The sequence below is a fragment of the Loxodonta africana genome, chromosome 1 (assembly GCF_030014295.1).
Source record: "Loxodonta africana isolate mLoxAfr1 chromosome 1, mLoxAfr1.hap2, whole genome shotgun sequence".
Classification (NCBI taxonomy): domain Eukaryota; kingdom Metazoa; phylum Chordata; class Mammalia; order Proboscidea; family Elephantidae; genus Loxodonta; species Loxodonta africana.
Genome location: NC_087342.1, coordinates 76,273,744 through 76,282,719, shown reverse-complemented (window position 1 = coordinate 76,282,719; position 8,976 = coordinate 76,273,744). Strand labels below are relative to the sequence as shown.

General features: G+C 42.5%; 1 non-coding gene across 1 annotated transcript; it reads left to right on the top strand.

The window, feature by feature from the left end:
* Positions 1–1,625: 1,625 nt before the first annotated feature.
* On the top strand, positions 1,626–1,732 carry TRNAL-UAA (transfer RNA leucine (anticodon UAA)). The gene is made up of 2 exons: positions 1,626–1,663; positions 1,687–1,732. It is a non-coding gene; the product is annotated as a tRNA-Leu (tRNA).
* Positions 1,733–8,976: the final 7,244 nt, after the last annotated feature.

Sequence of the window (8,976 nt, the reverse complement as noted above, 5' to 3'; positions counted from 1 at the left end):
TCTATTTTTTTGTACACTGGAAGTCTAAAGGATTGGTTATATCATTTCAATTAATTGAGTAGATTCACGTTCAACATTTTTGGCCTGAAATGTGTATTCACTTCAGGAACATTTGTCAGGATACCCCACTGATAGTGAAAATAAAGTGGTGCTCCCAGGGTTCTTCATTTTGCCCTTTCCAATTGGCAAGTAATATGTGGGGTGGTAACTTTAGTGCCCTGTACATCTGTTATTTTCCAATAACCCTTTGTCTAATGGTTTTAAGACTGTTAATGCTCTTCACCTAGGCCTATTAAATCTCTGGGGGTTGCATATACTGATTGTTCTAATTCCACCATAACCCACTCCTCACTTATCAGCATGGTTAGGTTTATTTATTTATTTTTTTAATGTATTATCTTGCTTTTGTTTTGAATCTTCCTTCTATTCCTTCCTGCTTGGTTACCTTTACTTAAAAGTTGAAGAAAGGGTTCCCAGAGAGTCAAAGTAATGTAAAACATCACACTTTATTAAGTAATGAAGCATAAATTACTTACACCTAATTCCAGACCTCACATTTTCTACTACTTTCCATTGCTTTCAAAACAATGATTAAGTTCTTCATATGAGGACTGGGGTAGGGAGGAAAGCAGAAAGAAACAAAATAAAACAACTTAACCCTAATCATTGGGCACACAAATTAGGATTTACGTTAGTAGTTGCCAGTCCATGCATACAATATTTCGCTGTCTTCCACAGAAAATGAAGTCTCTGACACTATCAATTTGAGGGTGTAACTAATAAAACGTTACTGTGAGACAGGATGGAAAGTGAACAGTGAATGAATGCCTCTCACCTGAACCGAACCTCTAGGGATGTATCTATCTATAATTTATTATCCAACTGTCTGTCTGTCTATCCACCTATCCATGTTAAGATTTTATTCCAAGACAAAGATCTTTTTGTTGTTTTTGTCTCTGGGCTAGTATTTCTATTATTATGTAACCTATGACCGCGCTGATTTCCCTTCCCATCCTGTCTCCCACGGCCGGCAGAAAGAATAGAAGGGGGTATGGTATGTGAGAGAAAGAAAAAGGCAAGAAAAGGAAAAGAGAGGTTGGATTACGGAGGGCGTGCTTAGGGAAGGAAACTGGAGGAGTGTGGAAAATGGTCACGCAATCCGCGTACACTTGCAGAAGTAAAAATGCAGACAATAGGATTGTTCAGCGAATACTTAAGTTCGGCGCACGGGTTCAGTCCCCACTAATACAACGTCTTAAAATAAAATATGGGCGAGAGATAGTGTAAGCGTCGCGGAAAGCTGTTGAAAGACGTTTCGACAAAGCGCGGACAAAATCCGCCTCCTACGTCCTCTACTCCTTAAAGCTGATGCTGTAACTCGCGGTCTTTCTGGGCAGTCTGGGCTGGGGGATAGGGGAACAGTGGGAAAACGGCCTGTGGGGTGGGTGGCGTAGACGCCAGTCTTTAGAACTGCGTTAAATCTGTTGTCCGACGCAAGTTTCAGGTTCCCTGTAAAACGTGTTCTTTCCTGCTTTTCTGTTTTTAGAAATAATCTTTTCCTGTTTCTTGAAGGAAACAGCCTTCGTAACGTACGGTTGTCATCATGCGTAAATGCTACACGCAGTGTCAGGATGGCCGAGTGGTCTAAGGCAGCAGACTTAAGGTATCTGTTCACGCATTTGGGGCTTCTGGTCTCCAAGTGGAGCCGTGGGTTCGAATCCCACTTCTGACAGGTTTCCTTTTGTTACGGTCAGGGTCTGTTCAAAGTTTAACCTTCAGGCCCTCAACACCTAAGGTTTCTTCTAGGTCTTGGCCGCCTTAACTCTCCTCCTGCTTTTGAGATCACACCAGCTCGCCCTTTCGGCGTCGCCCGGTTTTGGGGGCCCCCAAGTACTGGAACATCACTCTCCGTTTCTGGACCTTCATTCTCTTCCCAGTGTCCATAGTGCAACCCTTTCTGCCTCAAAGATGCCCAGCCCTGAATACTCTTGCCAACGTCCCAGCGCACCTGTACCAATCCCATAGCCAAGCGCAGCAGAGAAAGAGGCATCTCTCGCAACTCAAACCAAACGGTCGACAAATGAAAAGTCCTGAACTAGAGAATTCTGGAAAGTTTCCAGAGCCATTCAGACAAAATTTAGACCTTCTGATGCAGGAGAAAGCCATGCATGGGGCAAGAGCACTGGGGAAGCCGCAGGCCAAGCATCTCCTGGACACCAGGGAGCAAAAACCTCTTCGTCTTGCAGTCTCTCCAGGTAAATCCTCAGTACTAGGAAGCAAAGGAAAAATATTTTTAAAGACCCAGATATATTTTCACAAAGCAGGTAAAAGGATGGTTTGGGGCTGAAAGTCAGTAAATCCATAACGAGCACAAACTAATTCAGATTTATATGTCTTTACCTGAAAATGAGATTCTGCTGTAACACACCCCAAGGCATGTGGCTTTGGGACTAGGCAGCAAGTGGAAACTGGCAAGACCTTCAGGAGACTGTTAGTGAAAGGTCCCCAAAACAGGAAGACTGTTTTTATCTGCTGCCTAGTCAGGAGAATGAGGAAAATACTAGAAGCAGAAGGAGAGGGGGCCCTTGTTATCTACTGACAGAAAGGTTAGCAATACTGTCACTGTGGTAAGGCAGAAAGTAAAAAATATACCTAAGGCACTGGATGATTTAGCTAAGGATATTTCCAGGCAATGTGTTGAAGGTGATCCCTGGCGTTTTCTAGCTGCCTACAGTAGGAAGAGTGTGTGCCTATGAGACAGAGACATAAAATAAAGAAAGAATCATTAATTTTAAAGGAACCATGACTTGCTGGTTATTAAAAAATAAAACTGTCTCAGTTTCAGCCTCTCCAGATGACAAACAATGCTTCAATTAACAAAAAGCCTTCTGGGAAAACATCAGACCCAAGGCATTGTTCAGGAAAGCAGGGTCTAAAGATGAAGCTAAGGGCATGATTGTAAAACCCTTTGTTCAGACCTCAGAAAGACTCAGGTGGTGCCTCAAACAGACTGATGAATGAACAACCATTCAGATGATGCTAGCCTCAGCTTTCAACCCACTCTAGCTGAGTGGATTCCCAAATGAGCTATTCCCCCCACCCCACCCCCACGAGGCTGTCAAATTACAGATTTTGAACAAACCAATGTTACTGTTTTTTGTCCCTGGTTTTTCGGGCAATTTCCAATGCAACCATAGTCCTGCAACGATAATCATGACTAAAATATAATATCATAAATTAACACTATAAAAGAGAAAGAAAAGAAATTCAAATAATGGAGCTCAAATTTCAAACAAGACTGAGAGCTTGTATTCATATTTGACATTAGGGGAAGGGAAAGGATCCAGACCTGCTTGTTTTGGAACCAACTCCAGGCTTCTCAGGCTAACAATTTCTCTCTATTCTGGACAAGATTCCATTTATGGAAAAGTATGACTTAGAGTGGTTTTGGAGTATGAATCTAGGGCTTCGAGCTCTATGGAAAGCAGAGAAGTAAGCACACTACCCACTTAATTGTGCTGCACTGGAAGTTCTATTAGCCTTCTTTCTGCCCTGTGGTGTGCTGTAATATATTTCTTTACCTACCCAGTACTAACCCAACAACCCAGTGCTGACCCGACGACTACGAAGGTGAAAAAGACTATCTGCAGACTTCCCACAAGGCCAATATGCTCTTGTGTTCCGCCTCTTCCTGGAAGCGAAATTGCATGGCTGCTTTATGGAATCTTTGGCATTCTTGGGAGTTCCTTCCAGCCTCTTTGAACCTAGCTAAAGTTATTTATGCCTAGCTAGAAATGAATCTATACCTTCTCAGCTTCTACCACTGCCTCCTTCCCCTCCTAGAAACGTGGAGGCAAAAGTGCTTCTTCCATTACCTGTTAGGGAGTTGAAAGGGCTGTCTGTAACAATTATGACCACATTGAGCTTTCTTTAGGTTTAAGGAGAGATGTTATGAATTCTAGTTGAGCCTTGTTTGTCAGATACCTGCCTTCAAAAGGAACTACTCGATTACAAAACTGGCAACTTTCTTTGCTTTGTGTACCACCACTTAGTCCAACAGAACCAGCTTGCTACCTATGCATTCAAGGTCATACCAATGTGTTTGATCACTGTCAGTGTGTACTTGCCATTTTGAAGTAAATGCCTATGATGGTATCTCCATAGAATCTGATGTAGAGCACAGCCACTGAAAATGTGATCTGCAGATCATGTGTTTGCTACCAGTCAGCACCATTTTGATATACAGAGGTTGTGCGAGAATGTAAATCAATTCTATTACTAAGCATTTGGTTTACTTCTATTGATCGATTGATTGATGATTTATTTATTTTTAATTTGTAGAAAGAGTTCCTTAATGAACACAGTAGTGCATTTAATTATATTCTGCTGCAAGTTTACAGTTTTGTGAACCAGTAACTGATGTTCTCTAGTCGACAACTTTGCTGACCATCAGTATTAGAGAAATGAGTCCTTGGTGGTGCAAATGGTTAAACACTTAGCTGCTAACTGAAAAGTTAGAGGCTCAAACACACCCAGAGTCACCTCAGAAAAGCTGATCTGCTTCCGAAACATCATAGGCTTGAAAACTCCGTGGAGGTCAGTTCTACTCTGCAACAGGTGGGGTCATGATGAGTTGCAATTGATTGACGGCAATTGGTTTTTGTTTTTTTTTTTTTTTGGTTTGGTATCAGAGAAACATTACGACATCAGAATATAGATCATTATTATGCATTTTACAAAGAGAATTCATTATAGGAGTATGTCATGGATTGAATAGTGCACCCCAAATTATGTGTCAACTTGGTTATGCCACGATTCCCAGTATTGTGTGGTTCTCCTCCATTTGGCGTAACTTCTGAAAGCATTGTAAATCTTAATCTCTGCCTGTGGTTAATGAGACCAGATCACCCCCCCAAAAAAAACAGATTAGCTTATGTTAAAGAGGATTAAAGTGGGATGTAGCACCCTTACTCAGGTCACATCCCTGATCCATTTTATAGGGAGTTTCCCTGGGGTGTGGCCCACATCACCTTTTATCTTACAAGAGATAAAAGGTAAGGGAAGTGAACAGAGAGTGGGAGGCTTCATACCACCAAAAAAGCAACACCACAAACAGAGCTCATTTTTTGAACCTGGGGTTCCTCTGCAGAGAAGTTCCTAGACCAAGGGAAGATTGATGACAAGAACCTTCCTCCAGAGCTGAGACAGAGAGAGAAGGCTTTCCACTACATTTGGTGCCCTGAATTCACACTTCTAGCCTACTATGGGAGAATAACTTGCCTTTGTTAAAGCCATCCACTTGTGGAATTTCTGTTATAGCAGCACTAGATAACCAAGACAGAGTATAAGTAGAAAGAGGTTTACAAAATACTGTTCTGAACCTCCCAGACTCCCCAAGAGAAACAGACTATGTTGCCCTTCAGCAGAAACAGTACAACCGAGAAATATAACTGCATCCTCGCCTGGCTGCTTGGCATAAACCAAGTTATAGCTTGAAGACAGACTTTTACCACATTCTCCCCAGAAACAGGTGCCTCTTCAGCCTTACTGGACAGAAGAGATGCATTCCGCATACTAGTCTCACTAGTGTGCATCTGTTGGGAGGAATCTGTATTTGATGGCTGCATCCTAACTTCGTGAAAGTTTATGGCAAATATATTTGTAATCCTTCTTACAATGGCTATGCTCCTAACAAAAAATGTCTAGAGGTAAATATTTCCTATAAGCTGCTCAAGTTCCGATTTACCTTATTATCTAAGGTTTATATAGAATAGAAATTCATGCCCAACCAAAAGTAGGAAGGGGTCACACAAATTACAACCCCAGTGTGCTGATTTATCCTCCATTTGCCCATCCAGGTCCATTTTCTGCTCTTCTCTTTACCTTGGAAGGCTGCTTTACTTGGGCTTTCTTGGTCCCTGGCTTCTGGTTGGATTCAGAATTCCAATGCGAAGCACTAGCAAGAGATCAGGTGGCAGGAATAGAGAGAGGTAGATGCAAGTATTTCTTCCACTCATTCCCTTCAAGGCTGTGTTTCTCCCATGGGCACAGCTCCTGATGGGTGGCTCCTCTGCCATGGCGAGAGCTCTTGCCAGGTTCTGGCAGCTCCACTCCTTCCCCCGCCCCTTTATGCCTAGGGATGCTAAGACTCCCAGTGTTCTCATCCCTCAGGGTTTCCTCACATTAGTTTCCTTAACTCTATAAAGAGGCCTTTCAATGATCTCCCCTCAATACACTCTTTGAATGTGTGACTTGCTTCCTGCTGGAATACTGATTAATACAACTGCTGTTGTTGTTATATGCTGTTGAGTCGATTCTGACATAGCAACCCCATGTACAACAGAAAAGAACAGTCTCCATTCCTGCGCCATCCTCACAATGATTGTTGCAGCCACTGTGTCAGTCCATCTCTTTGAGGGTCTTTGCCTTTTGTGCTGACCCTCTACATGATGTCCTTCTCCAGGGACTGGCCCCTCCTATAACATGTCCAAAGCATGTGAGATGAATTCTCACCAACCTCTCTTCCAAGGAGCATTTTGGCTGTACTTCTTCCAAGACAAATTTGTTCTTTCTTCTGGCGGTCTGAGGTATATTCAATATTCTTCTCCAATACCACAATTCAAAGCATCAATTCTTCTTTGATCTTCCTTTTTCATTGTTCACATTTTCCATGCATATGAAATGACTGAAAATGTTATGGCTTAGGTCAGACGCACCTTAGTTCTCAAAGTGCTATCTTTGCTTTTGAACACTTTAAAGAGGGCTTTTTTTTGCAGCAGATTTGCCCAATGCAATACGTCAATTTATTTTTTGACCTCTGTTTCCACGTGCATTGATTGTAAATGCAAGTAAAATAAACTTCTTGACAATTTCAATATGTTTTCTATTTATCATAATGTTGTTTATTGGTCCAGTTGTGAAGATTTTTGTTTTCTTTATGTGGAAGTGTAATCCATACTGCAGGCTGTAGTCTTTGGTCTTTATCAGTAAGTGCATCAAATTCTCTTCATTTTCAGCAAGCAAGGTTCTGCCATGTGCACATTGTAGGTTTTCAATGGGTTGGCAAGGATTGAACTGAGTCCCACAAAAATGTGTGTGTCAGCTTGGCTACGCCACGATTTCCAGCATTGTGTGATTGTCTACCATGAGTCTTCCTCTATTTCTGATGTCATGTTATTCTTAGAAGAGTCCACTTCTCCAATTATTTACTGAGCATACAGATTGAATAAATATGTTGAAAGGATACCGTGCTGATGGGTACATTTCCTGATTTTAAACCACGCAGTATCCCCTTGTTCGGTTTCAAAGACTACCTTTTGGTCTATGTACAGGTTCTGCATGAGCAAAATTAAGTGTCCTGGAATTCCCATTCTTCGAATTGTTACCTGTCATTTGTTATGATCCACACAGTTGAATGCCTTTACATAGTCAATAAAATACAGGTAAACATTTTTCTGGCGTGCTCTGCTTTTAGCCAAGATTCATCTGACATCAGGAACGATATCCGTTGTTACACATGCTCTTCCAAATGCAGCTTGAATTTCTGGCACTTCCTGTCAATATACTGCTCCAACCTAGATATACCCAAGTCCACTTCTCATCCTTCCCTTCCTGACCAGTTGCGGACAGGAGCTTCAAGGACTGGGCCGACCACAACAAGAAAGTCTTTGACATGCACATGAACGTTCTTGCATTTTCAATTTCCTCTTTTGAATACAGTCCTGGATTTGGAAATCAGTGCAATATTTGCTCTGCAAACACTCATTACAAGAAATTCCAATTAGGCAAAGATTTCCTTTTGTACAAGAGGTGGAAATAAATAACAATACAGAAAAGTCTGGGACAATTAAGTATCTGGTTTATTGTCACGTAAACAATGGGCCAGGCCAGGTCCTATATTTTCTGAATCCTGATTTAATTGATTCCCCAAATCCTAAAAAGCTCAGTAAACTGGCTGCTGGAGAACAGTGACAAAAATCACCCCTCACCCCCTCATTCTCCTCACTCTCAGCTGCATTACTATGCTCACTTCTTGTTTTGTTTTGTTTTCCCATCCTTTGCATTTATGAACTCCAGGTCACATGGGACATTATTTTGCCTGTCCTTTTTTTTTTTTTTTTTTTTTTTGACCTAAGGCATGAAGAGGGGGAGTGTGTGATTGCTTTTCTTATGATGCAAAGGCTTTTGGTAGCCCTGGTGGTGCAGCAGTTGAGAGGTATGGCTGCTAATCTGAAAGGTTGGAAATTCAACAGCTGGAAACCACAGGCTACTCCTTTTAAACCATATAGGGCAGTTTTACTCCCTCCTAGGACATCTCTATGAGTCAGAATGGACTCCATGGTAACAGTTTTGGTTTTTTGCTTTTGAGACCTTTTGAAGAGCTGACTGACTGCCATGATCTTAAACAGCAGATTTTGCAGCCTCTTTTCTGGAAACCGAGAGAGCTGTATCCCCAGATGGAACAGATGCACAGAGCCTGGATTTCCCACCTCTTCACTAGCGACTCTGAGTCCGAATGCACTCTAGGGCAGTGGGTGGGAACTAGGGAGTGGAAACCCTGGTGGCGCAGTGGTTAAGTGCTAGGGCTGCTAACCAAAGTGTCAGCAGTTTTATCTGCCAGGAGCTCCTTGGAAACTCTATGAGCCAGTTCCACTCTGTCCTATAGGGTCACTAGGAGTCGGAACCGACTCGATGGCACTGGGTTTCGTTTTGTAGTGGTTAAGTGCTACAGCTGCTACCCAAAGGGTGGGCAGTTCGAATCCTCCAGGCGCTCCTTGGAAACTCTGTGGGGCAGTTCTATTCTGTCCTATAGGGTCGCAAGGAGTCGGAATCAACTCGATGGCACTGGGTTTTTCTGGGTATGAACGTAGCGAGGAAAACAGTTCTTGCTCCTTTTCGGATGGCCTGTAGGGTAGGGCCCCTGACGTGGAACAGGAGGTTTAGGATCCACGGTTGAGTTTGCTTTTTATTCCGCTC